Raw genomic sequence first — 19,800 nt, 5'->3', positions numbered from 1 at the left:
AACATTTTCAATGTCCACCAGCAATGTATGAGGATTCGGGCCTCTCACTGTTGTGGCCTCTCCTGTTGCGGAACACAGGCTCCGGACCCGCAGGCTCAGTGGCCATGGCTCACGGGCCCAGCCGCTCTGTGGCATGTGGGATCTTCCCAGACCGGGGCACGAACCCGTGTCCTCTGCATCGGCAGGCGGACTCTCAACCACTGTGCCACCAGGGAAGCCCGAGGATTCTGATTTCTCTACATCCTTACCAACACTTGTTAACCGTCTTTTTGATTCTCAGTTTCTTCTGATCAGAACTTTCTGCTCTTCTGTCTGGATGGGATTCAGGCCCCAGCTAAACTGCCCTTCTATGCTTTAGCAGCCTGTGGTACTCCTGAGCCCTGTGGACAAGAAAAGCAAGTCCCTTTTGGGAATTCCCTGGTGGTCCAGTGGTTAGGACTCAGTGCTTTCACTGCAGGGGCCAAGGTTCAATCCCTAGCCAGGGAACTAAGATCCCCACAAGCTGCACAGCGTGGCCAAAAACCCATAAAATTAAATTAATTAATTAATTTTAGAAAGAAAGAAAGAAAGAAAAGCAAGTCCTTTTTTTACCTCTAAAAATTCCACTGCTAGGCTTTGGGCCAGCCTGCACTGACCTGGCCTCCCTGTCTTTGCCCTTCCTGAAGTCCTCATTCCCTGGTTCCTTAGGGGGCAGGGGGTTAGGATGCTATCCTGCCCTCCCCCACCAAGTAGTCCCCTTCTTCCCCTTGCCCCTTCAGTGTTGTGGCTCCTCCAGGTCCTTTCCTCTTTGCTGGATGCTGGGCTAGGAGAGTCGTCTTCAGTCTTCCTTGATATGTAAATGAACCTAAGCTTGCTCGCTCATAAGCCCCTTCCCACAGGCTCACTCTTTTCTATTCCATTTGTCTGACGTATGTTAATTAGCTGGGTGTTAAGACTTTCTTGGTTTGCTAAAACTCTACCTCTCTCCTTCAATTTTGTTTTTATTTCCATTATTTTATGTACTGTTGGTTACTGACTTCATGATTTCCCCCTTAAGCCTAAAATCACTTAGCAGAGCGTTCACAAACTTCTCAGATTTGGGATTCAGATTTATATTATTAACTTTTTGGCTTTACTGAAGTGTGATGAGAGAGTGTAACATATTCTTTTGAGATTAATTTCTATGTATGACCTAGTATATGATCAATATTTTTTAAGTGACATGGAAGTTCAAAACGGAGATATTTTCTCTGCTAATAGGATACGGATTCAAATAGGTATGTAAACTTCTTCCTTGTTAATTATGTTGTCCAAATCTTCTATATCCTTAGTTACTTTTTTTTTTTTTTTTTGCCTGCACAGCATGGCACGCGGGGATCTTAGTTCCCGGACCAGGGATTGAACCAGCATCCCCTGCAGTGGAAGCTCAGAGAGTCTTATCCACTGGACCGCCAGGGAAGTCCCCTTAGTTACTTTTGACAATTTTAGTTGGGCCAAGTCGTCATGACAACAGATGCCACCATCTTCATAACTTGTCTTCTTTCCATGAAATCCTTGCTTTGACCTCTTTTTTTTTTTTTTTTTTGCGGAGCACAGGCTCCGGACGCGCAGGCTCAGCAGCCATGGCTCACGGGCCCAGCCGCTCCGCGGCATGTGGGATCTTCCCGGAGCGGGGCACAAACCCATGTCCCCTGCATCGGCAGGCGGACTCTCAACCACTGCGCCACCAGGGAAGCCCATCCTTTGACCTCTTGAATCATCCATCTCTCCCTGCTTCAGGATTTATGTTCTTATTAGACTTTGGAATGGGAATAATGGTACCTAACTTATGGGATTGTAATGAGAATTAAGAGAGATAATGGTTGTAAAGTGATTAGTACAATGTTTGGCACATGATAGGCACTCACAGGGTAGCAATTATTATACTGAGGCATAATGGGTTAAAGGAGAATGGATTCAAGCCCATCTGAATTCCATTAGCCTCTCACTAGCTGAAAGACCTTGGGTGTGTCACCCAACAGCTCTGAGCCTTAAATATCTTTCTTTCTTTTTTTTTTCAGTTGGGGTATAGTTGTTTTACAATGTTGTAAAGTGAAGTGAAGTGGAGTTCCCTGTGCTATACAGCAGGTACTGAGCCTTAGACTTCTAACTAGAGAAACCATTCCATCTCATTCCTAATGACAAGCCAGAGATAGCCAGTTTGCATTTTGGTGTACTGCCTTCCAGTCATTTAGGGATACGTGTATATGTATATATTTGTTTATACTTTAACCTAACACAGGTTATACTATATAGTTTTGTATCCTTTTTACCCTAAACTCTTTGAAAGCATAATTTTTTAAAAATTGAAGTATAGTTGATTTACAGAGTTGTGTTAATTTCTTCTGTACAGCAAAGTGATTCAGATATATATATATATATATATATATATATATATGTATATACACACGCATATACACATTCTTTTCTGTTATGGTTTATTATAGGATATTGAATATAGTTCCCTGTGCTATATACACTAGGACCTTGTTGTTTATGAAAGCATAATTTTTAATTGTTCCCATTTTTTGTGTTAACTTCTAAGTCATCCATGTTATATTTCTTTGTAAAACAAAATATACACTTGAAATCTATTCAATATAGCAGTTAACAACTAATCTGTAGAAGAATCATATGAATTAATTTCTAGGCATTGATTTTGAAACCTATGTATTGTGTGTTAGATTGCATTCCCCCTCACCTATCCCCCAAATATTTTGGAGTCCTAACCCCCTGTACCTCAGAATGTGACCTTATATGGAAATAGGGTTTTTACAGAGGCAATCAAGTTACAGTGAGGTCATTAGGGTGGGTTCTAATCCAATATGGCTGGTGTCCTCATAAAAAGAGGAAATTTGAACACAGAGATGCACACAGGGAGAACATCATGTGACGATGAAGATAGAGATCAAGGTGACACAGGAGAAGCGGAAGAATGCCAAAGATTTTCAGTAAAGCCCCAGAAGCTAGGAGTACAGAGGCATGGGACAGATTCTCCCACAAGGCTCTCGGAAGGAAACTTACTCAAATCTCTAACCTCCAGAACCGTGAGACAATACATTTCCATTGTTTAAGCCATTCAGTTTGTGGTACTTTGTTACAGCAGACTTACCAAACTAATACATTCTGTTGCCAGGAATTGTAAGGGGATGATTATTTTAAAATCATCTTAGACATAAACAGTTATCACAAAATTCTGCCATCAGAGGTTTGCAGTTCACCTGTGTGCCACCAAGTTTGCATCTTGGAAACAGTTCCCAAGGTTATGCTGTAGTTCATCTCATTTAGGTGGGTTAGTAAAATGACAGTACAGAGTAGCTGATGATATCTAAGGGAGGATAGTTATCTTCTGCACGTTCAGGATGACTTCACTAATCCATCGTTTCAAAATCTTTTTCCCCCAAATCTTTTTATTATAGAAAATTTCTAAGAGAAGTATAATGAGCTTATGTCACTGTCACTTAGGTTTGATATTACTCACACATGGTCAGTTTTGATTCCTCCACTCAAATCCTCCACATCAAATAATTTTGAAAAAAATCTCAAATTTTCTATCATTTTAAACAGCTTTTTTGAGAGCTAATTGCCAAGCCATATAGTTCGCTTATTTGGTGTACAATTCAATGGTTTTTAGTATACTTACAGAATTGTGCAACCATCACCATAATCTAATTTTAGAACATTTTCATCATCCCAGAAGAAACCCTCTACTCATTAGCTGTCATTTTCTATTCCTCCCTCAACCTCCCCATTTTATATCTTACCCGTAAATATTTCACAGGCACTTCTACAAAGATAGGAACTATTTTAAAAATATGTAACAATATCATTAGTGAACATAGAAAATTTTGAATAATAATTATTTAACATCAAAGATAAAATCTGTGGTCACATTTTCTTCATTATTCTATACGCATTTTTCACTTTGCTTAAGTCAGAAGCCAAATAAAATCCTCACATTGCACACTGCAATTGCTTGATATATCTGTTGGTTTTTTTTAACCTAAAGGTTAACCGTCTAACTCTCTCTTTCTCTTTTTTTCTTACAAATTTTTGTGGAAGAAACCAGGTTATTTGTTCTATAAAGTTTACTAGGGCCGGGAATTTTCTGACTGTATCCTTGTGTCCTTGTTTACCATGTTCCACGGTCCCGTGTGTTTCCTATAAATTGGTAGTTGAATTTTAATGGTGTTTTAATCTGATTCAAATGTTTTTTGTTTGGATAAGACTTCTTCATAGGTGGAAGTGTTGTGTCAAACTGCCTTTTAAATATTCTTTTACTGTGAAATACATCATACTTACAGCCACGTATAAAAATAATTATATATTTTAAAGAAGAAGAATAAAATGAACAAGCACCCATCACAAAAGTTAAATAGCAATACAGTACTGCCAGTACCTTCTCTAATGAAATCTTTCCTCACCCCATTCTAGGGGTAAGCACTCTCCTGACTTTTGTGATAGTTATTCCTGACTTTTGTGATAGTTATTCCTTCACTTTCTTTATACCCCTTATGAATATATTCCTAAAGAGAGTATTGTCTGGTTTGCCTTTATGTCTGTTATTCTATGACCTGCTCTTTTCCCCCCCTCAACATTATGTTTTTGAGATTCATCCATATTGTGTATGGTAACTGTAGCTCATTCATTTTCACTGTTATATAATATTTCATTATGTGAATAGACTCTAGTTTATCCTTTTGTTAGTGGACATTTAGATTGTCCCCAGTCTTTTGATATTACAGACGATAACTCTATGAACATTCTTGCTCATGGTTCCCGGTGCTTGTGTGCAGAGTTTCTCTAAGGTGTATGTGTGTCCAGGGGTGAAACTGCTGGTGTAAGGTGTACAGATGTTCATCTCCAGTAAGTGATGGCAAATTATTATCCAAAGTGTTTACACCAATTTAGACTCCCACTAGCAGTGAACAAGAGTTACCCATTGATTCGAATTCTTGCTAATGCTTGGTATTGTCAGATTTTGCCAATTGGTGGGTTCAAATTCTCTATTAATAAAAGATGTGTAAAATTGTACTATGTATTTGATATTTCAACTGAATTCCCAGGAATCCTATTAAAATATTCCTTCTGCTTGTCCCTTATTTTCAGGAAAACAACGCTTTGTATTTTAAGTGACATTAAGGCATTTCACCTATAGATTGTCATTGAAAATATGTAAAAATTTTTGAAGGGGGAGAGAGATTTGTGTAATTTAAGGGCTGGAGAGATATTCATGAGATGAAGGACTACTTACTCATAGCTACGCAGCAGCTAAGCATTATGGTGGTAAGAATCTATAGATAAAATAGATCCTTTGTAGAGCCAATGCAAGACCCTCCATTCAACCCAGAAACAAACTTACTCTTCTCTCTTCCGTTTCTTCTTTCATCTCATTCCTCCTGGCTGCTTCTTGCCACAAGCTCTGGAACCAAAATTTTACACGAGGGTGTGCATAACTAGACGAGCAATCTAGGGCTCCAGATAATGTAGGGCTACTTCCTTAGAGTGTTTCTGTGACAAATAAATTGGGTATCATATTGGATATGGCTCTCAGCACACTTCCAGGAATGATGGGCATCACCTCACCTTCTAAATGTTAGCTTATGGGGAGGAGGGGTGGGGGAGGGATGGGTTGGGAGTTTGGGATTAGTAGATGCAAACTACTACATATAGAATGGAAAAACAACAAGGTCCTACTGTATAGCACAGGGAACTATATTCACTATCTTGTGATAAGCCATAATGGAAAAGAATATGAAAAAAGAATGTATATATATGTATAACTGAGTCACTTTGCTGTACAGTAGAAATTAACACATTGTAAATCAACTATACTTCAATAAATTTTAAAAAAATAAATAAAATTTAAAACACTGTTAGCCTATACCTCATACTCCAAAATACTTCAGTCCATAAAATTTGCTCTTTCTAGAATTATTTTTCTCCACAAATTTCCAGGGAAAATCTAGAGTACATAGAAACCATTCTTATTTCTCCCCTTTTACTACCTCTCCTCACGGTTTTCTGCCTTGTGTCTAAGATTCTTTGAAAAAGCAGCAATAAATTTTGAATTGATTTTGTGTCCTTGAACAGTGCTCCACCCAAGCTGATATGTTTCAAACTTGTAATCATTAGTTTCTTTGAAAGCAGTAATCAAGCTGTAAATAAAAGGTAATGCCTTAGATCTTGGCAATTGGAAGGCTTGCTTCCAATTTACCACTTTTCTTCCCATCACCAGCCTGCTTCACTGCTTTGATTTGTTCACGTCTCACTGAACTCAACGTTTCTTTCTCTAGCTCTGTCTAACCTAAGGTAGGTGCTTAAAAAAATTTTTTTTTTTTTTTACTTTTCATTGTGGTAAAAATGCACGTAACATAAAATTTACCATCTTGACCACTTTTAAGTGTACAGTTGTGTTAAATACATGCACATTGTTGTGCAACCGATCTCCAGAACTCTCTTCATCCTGCAAAACTGAAACTCTGTCCCCACCAAACAACTCTCCATTCCCCCTCTCCCCAGACCCCAGTCCCAACCCAACCACTCTTTCTGTCTCTACAAATTTGACTACTCTAGGTAACTTATATAGGTAGAATCACAGCGTTTGTGTTTTCGTGGCTGGTTTATTGCACTTAACATGTCCTCAAGGTTCATCCATGTTGTAGCATGTGCGGAATTTCCTTCCTTTTTAAGGCTGAATAACAGTCCAATTGTATGTATATACCATATTTGTTTATCTATTCACCTGATTTTGTTTATCCATTCATCTGCGGATGGACATCTGCGTTGCTTCCACCTTTTGGCTATTGTGACAACTGTTGCTATGAATATGGGTGTAAAGATATCGTTTCATTAACTTGCTTTCAGTTCACTTGGGTATATACCGAGCAGTGCAATTGCTGGATCATATGGTAATTCTATGTTTAATTTTTGGAGAAATTGTCACATTGTTTTCCATAGTGGCTGCACCACTTTTAAAGTTTCTGTTATGCTCTAGGGAAGAAAATTATCCTACTCTAGACTGCAGCTGAGGAAAAGGATTGTATGGCCAAGAACGTGCAGTCAATTATCACGCCTGATTAGAACATGATTAAAATAATTAAAAGCATGGAATTCCTAGAACCTGGAAACACATTATAAACCATGTGGTCTACTGCACTCACTTACAGGTGAGTAAACTGGGACTTTGAGAGAACAAGTGCTTGGGAAGGTCAAGGGCTGGTTAAGGGAAGAATCAGAGCCGGCATCCAAGGCTTTCCAATCTTCAAATTATTGCCATGAAAATAATTTCAACTTGAAATATTATGTGAGGAAGAACAAGAATTACCTGATGGTTAATTCAAAACATCCCCTGGGATGCACTGTGTGTTCTGCTTTTGTTTCTGTGGCTGTTTTTTAGCCTCCCTGATTGCCTTGGTTGACATTGAAACCGAGCCTGTTTTTCTCGCTGCCGCTGTGGACAGCGTCCTGGGCATCCTAGGAGATGGAGGGGGAGACAAAGAAAATCGGTCCTTAGTTAGGATCTACCGGGCGTGGACCCCGACCCTCTGCTCGCCTGCGCACCAGCCAGAGGCGCCCGCGTGTGGCGCGGATGTAGCTCCCATCCTGCGGCCTCAAAGCCCCCCGCGCGCGAGTGGCTCGCTCCCTGCAGAGTCCCCACGCTCCGGGACCCGAACCAGGGGGTTCCGGGACGCCCGGGGGCCAGGCAGCTCTGGCCGTGCCTCCCCACCAGCCGGAGCCGCGGAGCCCCTGCGACTTCCCTGGCGGAACCGCGCCCAGTCTCCCCCGCCACAGTCGGGGGGCCCCGGGCGCCGCGGAGCTCGGGCTGCGGACCACGGTGGGCACGTGGGCTCGGCCGCAGCGCTGCGCCAGGCACTGGCGCCCCGGCACAGCCCCTGCCGGTGGGGAGAGGGATCCTCCCCCCCCGTCTACTTTGCACCAGTCCGAGGGAATTTGCGGTCGGTGACGCGCATCCTTAAGCGAGCCACCTGCAGCGCGGGGCGCGCCGCTGAGGGCGGCATCGCAGGGCTGGGCCGGTGCGGCCTGGGGACCCCGGGCTCGGGAGGCCATGCCGGCGTTGGCGCGCCTCGGCGGCCGGCTGCCGCTTCTCGGTAAGGCCCCGCTCGCCCGCTCGAGCCCCCGCGGCCCCCGGCCCCCACCCCGCGCGGGGACCGGGCGCGCGCCTCCTCCGTCCCCGCCGCCGCGCGCCTCCCCGCCCCGCTCCTTCCCTCGCTCCCGCGCCCCTCCCCTCTTTCGCGCCCTCCAGGCTCGCCCAGAACCCACCCGCGGCCCCGGCCTGGCCCACCCCGCGTCCTCCTCCCCCTCCTCTCGCGTCGCCGCTCCGACTCGGGCCGCGGTACCCAGCGGCGGCCCCGACCCCGCAGGCGGCCTCGCCGAAGCGCTGCCCGGGGCCGGGGCCGCGGCCGCCCCGCCCGCCTCTCTGGCTGCCCGCTCGGCCCGCGCGCCCGGGTAGTGGGCCGGCAGCCCGAGTCTGCGGCCCCGAGCTGGGCGCCGGGGGGCCGGGACCTCGCCTGCACCGACCCCGGCTACCGTAGACTCCTGGGTGGCGTCTTTAACTCTTCTTTTGAGGTTTTGATTTAGGGAGTGAACTCTGATGGGAAGATGCGCCCGCGTTCTCCCCCAAAGCGAGTCATCTCGGGTAACGACCCCCAACCCGCCGAATGTCGGTTGGATCAATGAATAGTTACTTTGGAAATATTATGCAAACGGGATTTACATCTTAAAATACTAGCTACCCCCTCCTCCTGTACTCGATTTTTATCCCGGCATTAAACCCCAAGGGGCTTTTCAAGGACTCAGCTGACTTGAGTATTCAAATATTCTGGGTAGCACAGTTGTTACTGGAAGGAAAAAAAAAAAAAAAAACACCCTTTAGATCCAGTTCATCTATTTGGAAAAACGAGAGGGTTGATTTGCGTTTAGGGTGAAGGAGACAGAGTCTTGGGAGCCAGGGAGGCTCTGGTCCCGGTTCTAGTTCTGCAGCCTTGGGGGACCAGCCCTCACTGCCCCCGGCCCGGCATTGTGCTCTGTCCAGTGAGGGAGTCCGGCTGTGACTCCTCCAGCTCCAGAATCCTAGCAGTCTGTCTGGAATCCTCTGTGGTACATAAAATATTTGCAGTATGGACGTGCAGGAATTATTTCCAATAGATTTTGTTTCAAATAATTCAGAATTATAGAGTTTAAAAATGTAACATAAGGGGGAAAAGAGTGGAAAAACATCTTGCATTTCCTAAACATCTTTGTTAATGAGAAATATGTACATTTCAAATGTATGGTACAATATGTTTTTCAGAGTCTGTTACGAAAAGTTAGCTTTCTGTTATGTATAACATTAGTGGTAAGTGGATTTTTCAGCAGCATACAAAGGCTTTCGGAAAGTATAAACATCAGTACATGAAACTATAGTTAAGCTGCATTGAATTCTTTTATATTTAGGGACGATCTCAGAAATTCCTACATCTCTCCAGATTTTCTAAATTAGGTATAATTCACACAGAGCAAATATGCGCACATCTTTTTTTTTTTTTTTTTTTCCTGTACGCGGGCCTCTCACTGCTGTGGCCTCTCCCGTTGCGGAGCACAGGCTCCGGATGCGCAGGCCCAGCGGCCATGGCTCACGGGCCCAGCCGCTCCGCGGCATATGGGATCCTCCCAGACCGGGGCACGAACCCGTATCCCCTGCATCGGCAGGCGGACTCTCAACCACTGCGCCACCAGGGAGGCCCTGCACACATCTTAATAGTACAACTCCATTAGTGTTTGTGTAACCGTTTAATCATTATCCGATCAAGACACAGAGCACTTCTAACTCCGCCCCCTCTCAGATTATATCCCCCAAAGGTAGCCACTATTCTGACTTCTGATACCATGGTTTTGCCTGTTTTTTGAACTTCATGCAAACCAAATCATTATGTTTTTTTAAATGTCCAGCTTTTTTCACTCAACGTTGTGATTATGAGATTCAACCTTGTTCTTAGTAGCAGTGTTGCTGTTTTTCCCATTGCTAGGTGCTATTCCTATTGCTAGGTGCTGTTCCTTAGTATGAATAGATTATACAATTTAATTATCCATTATTGTTGAAGAACATTTTGGTTGTCTCCAATTTTGTGTAATGAAACGTAACACAGCTGTGAATATTCTTTTACCTGTTTTGGGGGGACAGAAACACCCATTTCTCTTTGGATGATACCCTCAGGTCGAATTCCTAGATTATAAGGGAAGGCATATGTCAGTTTTGGTAGGTACTGTCAAACAGTTTTCCACAGTGGTCTTACCAATTTACATTCCCACTAGCAGTGTATGGGAGCTCCGGTTCCTCACATCTTTGCCAATACTTGCTATTACAGATTTTCTTGAATGAAGAAACACAAAGTGAGAAGCTTAAAAATGAGGACTTTAAACGTTTAAAAGCTTTACATTCCTTGAATTTTTGGATGCCATCCCCATTTCCCTTATATTGTAAACTCTACCTTTTATAAATAATGATGAGGTTTTCTAAGTAGTATTTAAAGAATGGACACATACTCTCCATGGCCTTAGCTGCATTCTGTGCTGATGGTGGCTAGGAGGAGGAGGATTTCAATATTTCAGTAACTGATAACTATTTCTCTCATTAGTGTCAGAAAATTCTATCCAGAGCTTTGACCTGCACATTTTAGTTGGCATCTTTGCCCTTGCTGCTTATGTTACTATTTGCCTTCTTGTGAGCTGGTAGCCTACAGGGGACCCATTCAGGAGGAGGGGGAGGGAAGGGATGCTATGCAAAGATTGGTTTGAATTGGATGGGACACCAGACTTGGTGACCTGGTGTTAAGGTCTCCTTCGATCCTAAAAGTCTTGGTTCTAATTGTTACCATCATACAAATTTAGATTTGGCTATTCATTTCTTCTTGGGTACTTCACATGGATCTGTAGTAAATTATCCTCTTAGGTTTAATTATGAACTACTTGGCTCTACTTTTTATAACTAAAAAGACACTTTCATACATTCTTAGTTATCAGTAAAGATTTTGTTGGTGGTGTTATTGACGTCTCCTGTTGTTTGACTGAAAAAAGTCAGGTAACGACGAGATATTAATTGTGGGGGAGGAAGACTTACTTATATTCCAGGGAAGACTTAAGAAAGAGGAAGAGGAAGCCTGCATGAGAAAGAAAAAAATTTTTTTTATTTGACAAACTTTTATTGAATACCTATTTCAGTGCTAGGCGCTTGGGGATACAAAGTTGAAAGAGATGGGGAGGGGAGAACTTACATATAAATAGTTAATTCCATTCTATTTTAAACATGCGTGGTCATCGCCTTTCCCCAAGAACACATTTCAGCACAGAGCTTGCTTTCAGTGAGTTAAACCTTCCAGCACATTTATCGTGATCACTAAATATCTGTGGATGAAAAACAGCATGCTTCAGCGAAGGAAGCTTTGACCAGGTCACAATAGGAATCCCAGGGTTGTTGTCCCCTAAAACTACTTAAACATGGATATACTGTGTTTAGCGGTTGTGGGAAAGCAACGGCTCTTCCATTTAAAATAAAACAAATGGGGCTTCCCTGGTGGCGCAGTGGTTAAGAATCCGCCTGCCAATGCAGGGGACACGGGTTCAAGCCCTGGTCCGGGAAGATCCCACATGCCACGAGCAACTAATCCTGTGCGCCACAACTACTGAGCCTGTGCTCTAGAGCCCGCGAGCCACAACTACTGAGCCCACGCACCACATCTACTGAAGCCTGCGCACTCTAGAGCCTGTGCTCTGCAACAAGAGAAGCCACCGTAGTGAGAAGCCCGCACACCACAACAAAGAGTAGCCCCTGCTCGTGGCAACTAGAGAAAGCCCGTGCACAGCAACTAAGACCCACCAACACAGCCAAAACTAATAAATAAATAAACAAAAATAATAAAATAAATAAATTTAAAAAAAATAAATAAAAAAAAAATAAAATAAAACAAATGGGCTGTTCCAGAGTGAAACATGGCCATTTTTTTTTTTTTAGGTCCTAGGAAGAAGTAATTTTCCAAATGGTTCTTGGAACAAATTTGTGGACTGCATTTTACTCCCCAGGGAGTATCCCTGCTCAGCTGAGAAGTCCACAGGATGGCTCAGCTTCATGACTTTCTCCACAGTTCTTTTTATTCCCCTCATCTGCTCATTCTCTAATGAAACTCACAAAGCAATGTGACAAGATTGCTATCTTGCTGGATCCCCAAGTAGCCACCAGATATTGCCTTAATCTTTGGGTCAAGATTCTGATTTGGGCAAAAAAGCAAATAATCTCAAAAGTATTTTATCATTTTTCTTGATTTTGAAAGGGATCTTGGGGAGGACAGGAATAAGAATTTGCAGAGGGGAAATTGAGGGGCTGAAAATTAGCTTGGCCTGCTTTGTCATTTGCTTAGCTTGGTCTTGCCACTATGCTCCATCCTTTATTCACTCTGAAATAGCAAAGTCTTGTGAATCTCACAGTAGATGGTTTGCCTGAATAGAGCTTTTGGTTTTCATCAGATGACTTTGTGATCTTAATATTTTTCCATCAAGATTTCTAAAAAAGCCTTAGCTACTTCTTAGTTAGGTAGTCATGGTTGTGTGGCCAAAGGTTTTTCTGTCTTTGGGGAGTCTGTGAGCTTTACACGTAAGTGACTGAATTACCCCTGTGGCTGGCTCATCCTTGGTTCTCAAGTGATGAAAGCTTTTGTAGAACTCTGATGGTCGTTAGTTGGAATCATGCAATTCTGTTCGATGGGTCCCAACACATGTAGAGGAAAGTTAAAAATAATATAAAGTACACACACAGTGTTCTTTTGTGGCTAGAGGAATTGCATAAGATCCTAAAAGAGGAACTATTGTTATTGTTTAGGTTAAACAGTAAAAATATTTTTTCACTGCTGTCATTGTAAGTCAATTGGTAGCCAAGAATCCTCCATAAAATTATTTACAGTCTACTTTAAAACAGGATATTGTCATTATTTCTTTAAACCATTGTGTTTTGATTTTAAGACATCCACGGAATTCAGTCTTCAACTGCTTTGCTAGTTGAGTTACGGTGTTGCTAATGTTAGGGGTTCTGTTCTTGGAAGTGATGCAGTTGAATATGTCAGGACTGGCCACACAGTTAGGAAACATGAATTCTTTATTCTGGCAGGGAATGCCTCTACACTTAAGTTCCTCATCTGAGAAAAGGCGATAAGCAGTGTCTTACTCCTCCATCAGATAATACCTGTAAAGTGCAGCTGCTTCCCTTGTTAGGCAGGTGCTTTGCAGAAGAAAGCGTCAGGATTTAGAGTCACAGGATTTTCCTCCTTGCCTTCTTAGACCCTTTGGAGCACCGTGTAGTCCAGTAGGTGCCAGACAGTCCTGGTTTCTGCTCAGTCTAATGTTAGGGGCGTTGGTGGGAAAGGGTAGGCATGTAAAAGGAAAATTGCAGTGTAATTTTAGAAATAAGCACCGAGGCTGAGTCTCTAATGCAGACTGAGAAAATAAGGCAAGGCCTCCAAGAGGAGATGATGCCAGACCCTTGATTAGAAAGGTAAGGCTTGACAGGGAAAGGGGAGGATCAGGACATTCCAGGCAAATAGGACAGTGAGGAAAATGGTACAGAGGTCAGAAACACGGAGTAGACAGAAACTGTAATTCCATCCTGGTTGCTGAGGCACAATGTCTGAGGATAGGGGAACCCTCATTTAAAAAGCGTGAGGGGCTTCCCTGGTGGTGCAGTGGTTGAGAATCCGCCTGCCAGTGCAGGGGACACAGGTTCAATCCCTGGTCTGGGAAGATCCCACATGCTGCGGAGCAACTAAGCCCGTGCGCCACAACTACTGAGCCTGCGTGCCACAATTACTGAGCCCGTGCGCCTAGAGCCCGTGCTCCGCAACAACAGAAGCCACCACAATGAGAAGCCCGTGCACCGCAACAAAGAGTAGCCCCCGCTCGCCACAACTAGAGAAAGCCCGTGTTCAGCAATGAAGACCCCATGCAGCCAAAGATAAATAAATAAGTAAATATTAAAAAAAAAAAAGTTGTGACTTAAAAAATTGAAACCTGTTCAATGGGTAGCTTTCTTAAAAAAAAAAATCAGAGTTGCCAGAGGCTCTGTGTGTGATGTGTAAGGAGTGTTTTAGTGATGTGATAAAGGACTTGGATATTATCATGTGGTCCAAGAGTCTCTGGATGGAATTCAGGGGGTCCGTTGCATCCTTCACGCGGTGTGTGTGTGTGAAGGTTAATTGCTTTCATCAGATTTTTCAGTGGGATTCGTGATTCAAATGGTAGGGACCAGTGCTGTAGGTTGTCGAGGGGTTTGAGGGAGATGCTCGATGTGTATTTTAGTTTTTTTTTTTTTTTTATTTGTGGTGCGTGGGCCTCTCACTGTTGTGGCCTTTCCCGTTGCGGAGCACAGGCTCCGGACGCGCAGGCTCAGCGGCCGTGGCTCACAGGCCCAGCCGCTCCGCGGCATGTGGGATCCTCCCGGACCGGGGCGCGAACCCGTATCCCCTGCATCGGCAGGCGGACTCTCAACTACTGCGCCACCAGGGAAGCCCAACTCGATGTGTATTTTAGAACGACAGTTTTGGGGTCTGTGTCAAGGATGCATGTCAGGCAGACAGGAACATGGCAGGGAACATGGCAGCTAGGAAGCTGTTGGCCGTAGTCCAGGCCAGAGGCAAACAAGGACTGGAATTAGGGCAATGGTAATAGAGATGCAGAGCTGCTGAGAGATTTGGGGATTATCAGGAGGTTAAAATGTCAAGGTTTGGCAGCTGCCTGGATGATGGGAAGTAGTGGGGAGGGAGGAGTCGAAAACGACTTCTGGGTTTTTGGATTTGGTGACGGTGGGTGTGCTGACGCTATCCGGGTGGGGGTGGAGAGGGAGTAGGTTTAGGAAGGAAAACAGGGAGTTCAGTCTGAGAGTAAGGTTCCTGGGGGCCACCCAGACATACAGCCATACACACAGGAGGTATGAATTTGGAACTCCTGAGCAAATAGACTGTGGTTAAAATCATGGGAATTTACAGAGAAAGAGTATAGACTGATGGGCAAGGCTGAGAGCTCCCCAGGTGTAAGGAAGAGCACACAACCTCTGGATCTTCCTCGTGACCAGCCCCATCCTGAGACTACAGAGGGTCCCCACCCTAAGCTGCCTTGTTAGCATAAACTCTGGAGTGCCCTGAAGGGGCCCATTATGAATAACAACAGACACTCCTATCCCTCAGGGAATTCCAAGGATTTTTAGGAGCTTTGTGCCAGGAATCAGGACTAAGACCAAATATATTCATCATACCATGCCGGTCTGCTGCCCTCTTTTGCCAAATGAGGAAAGTGGGGCCCAAAGAGGTTAAACGACTTGCTGAAATCCAGGTAACTCAAAGCTGGACTTGGAACTCAGATCTTCAAGTCTTACCCAGTTCTCTGCCCCACAGGTGACTTGACTTGGAGGATTTGACAGTGAGGTGTCCTGACATTCTCTGATTTGTTTTATAATGTCTAAAACCATCACTTTTTCAGTGGAGTAGACTTTACTTTTGCCTAAAATTTTATTTTAGATGGGGGCCAAATTTCTTTCTCCACTTATCCCCCACGCCCCACCCCCACCGCTCAGGAGCTCTCTTCTGATTCTAAAGTTGTCCTCAGACTTCCCTGGTGGGCCAGTGGTTAAGACTCCATGCTTCCACTGCAGGGAGCATGGATTCGATCCTTGATCAGGGAAGTTCCGCATGCTGCGAGGTGTGACAAGAAAATAAACAAATAAATGAAGTTGTCCTCATTGCTCAGGATATGTTTGGAACAAGACTTTGGGAAGTGCCACCCGGGTTTTGGAACGGATTCTCAGAAAGAACCTTAATATCAGTGGGAGAAAATTCTTCCTTTGGCTTTTTTAAAAGTCAGATTTATTGAGGTATACTTTTCATATAACAAACTTTACCCTTTTTACTGTATGGCTCTATGAGTTTAACCAACACATACAGTCACATAACTACCACCATTATCAAGACAGAGAACATTTCTATTTCCCCCAGAACTCCCCTTATGCCCCTTTGTAGTCAACCCTAATGCCCATCCCCAACCCTGGCAACTAGTTATCTCTTTTTTTGTCCCTATCATTTTCTCCAAATTTTCCAGAATGTCATATAAGTGGGATTTTACAGTATATAGACTTTTGAGTCTGTTTCTTTCACATAGTGTAATTATTTGAGATTAATCCATGTTGTTATGTATATCAGATCTTTTTTTCCTTTCTATTGCTGCGTAATATTCCATGGTATGGATGTGCCAAAGTTTGTTTATCCACTAACCAGCTGAAGTTCATGAGTTTGCTTCTAGTTTCTAGCAATTATGAATAAAGCCACTATAAATATTTGAACATAAGTCTTGGTGTGAGCATAGGTTTTCATTTCTCTTGTGTAAATATCTTAGGAGTGGTGTTGTATCACTGGAATGTATGCTAAGTGAATATTCAGCTTTACAAGAAAGTGCCAGTTTTTCAAAGTGCTTGTACAGTTGCTCAAAATCATTGTCATAACTTGGTATGGTCAGTTTTTTTGTTTTTATTTTTGAACATTTCTAACGGGGGGTAGCAACATGTCATTGTGGTTTAAATTTGCATTTCCCTAATGACTAATGATGTTGATCACCTTTTTGTGTGCTTAATTGCCATGCTATGTTTTGTTTGATGAAGTGTCTCCTAAAGTCTTTTGCCTGTTTTTTATCAGGTTGTTTGTTTTCAAAATATTTTCTCCCATCCTGTGGCTTGTCTTTTCATTTTTTTAACTGTGTCCTTTGAAGAACAGAAGTTATTAGTTTTGATGAAGTCCACTAGTGGAGAAAAATTAGCCCTATACTAAAAACTGCTCTGGTCTCACCTAACCAAGCTTAAAAGCAAGACTTGAAGGGATCAAGTGTTTACAGTGAACTTAACTATATCTCAGAAAAAAGTTCAAGAATATTTAACAGAACACAGAAATATCTGACAGCAGGTAAAATTCACAATGTCTGGCATCTTGTTACAAATTAACAGACAAGCAAAAGATAAAAATTCAACCCATAATAAGGAGAAAACTCAAATATCCAAAGGAGACCCATAAATGGCATAGAATATAGAATTACTAGACAAGAACATTAAAATAGTTGTTATAACTATATTCCTTGTATTCCTGAAGCTAGAGGAAAGCGTGTACATGTTAAGTAGGGAAATAGCAAATATGAAAAAAATCACACAAATTAAACTTCCAGAGGTAAAAACTAAAATTACAGTGGTTGGGGTTAATAGATTAGATATTGCAGAAGAAAAGATTGGTGAACTTGAAGACACAGCAGTAGAAACTATCCAAAATGAACAGAAAATAGTCGAAGTAAAATGAACAGAGAATCATTGAGCTACATGTGGACTTAAGTTGGTCAAACATACATGTAAGTCTGCTGTATGAATGTATCTGTTTTCTCTGGATGCATTTAAGATTTTCCCAGACAATAGCAAAAATGAGCATGAAGACTTTCTTTAATGAGCCCCAAATAGGGGCTTTGTTGAAAGTGGCTACTTGCTATGACAAAATACTATAAGTTCTCTAAAAGAGGTTGATGATTTTAAAATTGGTTGGCAAATTCAATTTTGTCTTTAAAGTACTACTGACCTCTCATTCTTCTTTGTCTGGATTCCTTCTCAGCCAAAAAATCCTTTTGTTGGCAAATATTCAACAAGCCTGATACCTTGTGTGATACAAAACATTACATGTATAAAATGAGACACTTATGTGTGTTGTGATGAAAAAGTGATTCAGGATATACATGATTAAGAATACATGTCATTTCTAGCAACAATAAAAAAAAGATTTTCTCTTTATCACTGGCTTTAAATAACTTGATTATAATGTACCTTTTGCAGTTTTCTTCCTGATTCATGTGCTTGGGTTTTGTTGGGCTTCTATCATTTGCATCAGATGTAGAAAGAATTTTCTCCATTATTTCATCAAATATTTTCTTCTGTCCTCCTTTCCCCCATTCTCTCCAAGAACTCTAATTACATGTATATTTGACCACCCAAAGGGAGTAAAATATAAGACTTAAAAAAATTGTTTAAATTGTTAAGATAATTGATTGCTTACAGCAAAAATAATGTCAGTGATTTTTTTTTTTTTGGTTGGCCATGTAAAAGGGGTTTCTTTTTTTTTTTTTTTTTACATCTTTATTGGAGTATAATTGCTTAACAATGGTGTGTTAGTTTCTGCTTTACAACAAAATGAATCAGTTATACATATACATATGTTCCCATATCCCCTCCCTCTTGCGTCTCCCTCCCACCCTCCCTATCCCACCCCTCCAGGCAGTCACAAAGCACCGAGCTGATCTCCCTGTGCTATGCGGCTGCTTCCCACTAGCTATCTACCTTACCTTTGGTAGTGTATATATGTCCATGCCTCTCTTTCGTTTTGTCACAGCTTACCCTTCCCCCCCGCCATATCCTCAAGTCCATTCTCTAGTAGGTCTGTGTCTTTATTCCTGTCTTACCCCTATGTTCTTCAGGACATTTTTTTTTCTTAAATTCCATATATATGTGTCAGCATACAGTATTTGTCTTTCTCTTTCTGTCAGTGATTTTTAAGGGGTTTAAAACTTATGTGGAAGTACGCTGTATGAAGCAACAGCACAAAGCCTAAAGAGGGATGAAATGGAAATATACTATTGTAAGTATATACTGACACTATTGTATTCTGATATTATATATGAGGTGGTCTAAGAGCACTTAGAAGTAGACTACGATAAGATAAAGACATATACTATAAACCTCAAAGCAACTACTAAAATAAAAAAGCAAAGCATTATAGGTAATGATCCCAGAAAGGAGATGATGTGGAACCATAAAAAAGACTCAATTATTCCCAAAGGAGGCAGAAAAACAGGAAAAGGGAAAAAAGAACAGATGGGACAAATAGAAAACAAAGAATAATATGGTAGATTTAAACCTAAGCATATCAATAATGTCATTAAATAATCTACATATCACAATGAAAAGGCAGAGGTAGTCAGATTTTATTAAAAAGAAAAAAAAAAAAAAAAGCAAGACCCAACTATAATGTTCTTAAATGAAACCAAACTTGGATAGGAAGACACAAATAGGTTAAAAGTGGAAGGATAGGGGAAAAATTCCATGCTAACACTAATCAAAAGAAAGCTGGAGAAGCTAAAATACTAGACAGAGTATATTTCAGAGCAAAGAATATTACTAGGGACAGAAAGTCATTTCATAATGCTGTAAGGCTTTATTTATCAAAAGGACATAAAAATCCTAAATATTTATGTATCTAATAACAGAGCTTGAAAATACATAGATCAAAATTTGATTGAATTGCAAGGAGAAATGAACAAATCCATAATTAAGTTCAGAGAGTTCAACACTCCTTCAATAATTGATAGAAGAAAGAGAAATAAAGCATTAAGTTGTAGAAGACTTGAACAACAGTATCAACCAGCTTGACCTAATTTACCTTTAAAGAATACTTAACAACAGCTGAATATAGGTTCTTTTCAGTTGCATACAATACACATCAATTTAGACCATATTCTGGACCATAAAACAAGCTTCCATAAATTTTATTCCTTTATTTATTTATTTTTATTTTTAAAAATAAATTTATTTTTATTTTTGGCTGTACTGAGTCTTTGTTGCTGCACACAAGCTTTCTCTCTAGTTGTGGCAAGCGGGGGCTACTCTCTGTTGCAGTGCGGGGGCTTCTCATTGCAGTGGAGCAAGGGCTCTAGGCACGCGGGCTTCAGTAG

General features: G+C 41.9%; 1 protein-coding gene across 1 annotated transcript in view; it reads left to right on the top strand.

Moving 5' to 3' along the window:
- The first annotated feature begins 7,167 nt into the window (after positions 1-7,167).
- FLT3 (fms related receptor tyrosine kinase 3) overlaps positions 7,168-19,800 on the top strand; it is an 80,181-nt gene continuing 67,548 nt past the window's right edge. The window contains exon 1 of the mRNA XM_081214969.1: positions 7,168-7,187. The gene's annotated coding sequence lies outside the window, so the exon portion shown is untranslated. The remainder of the gene's footprint in view (positions 7,188-19,800) is intronic.

Source organism: Mesoplodon bidens (assembly GCF_964165515.1).
Source record: "Mesoplodon bidens genome assembly, chromosome: 17".
NCBI lineage: Eukaryota > Metazoa > Chordata > Mammalia > Artiodactyla > Ziphiidae > Mesoplodon > Mesoplodon bidens.
Note: the sequence above shows the minus strand (reverse complement) of the source record. Positions and strands in the feature narration are given on the sequence as shown.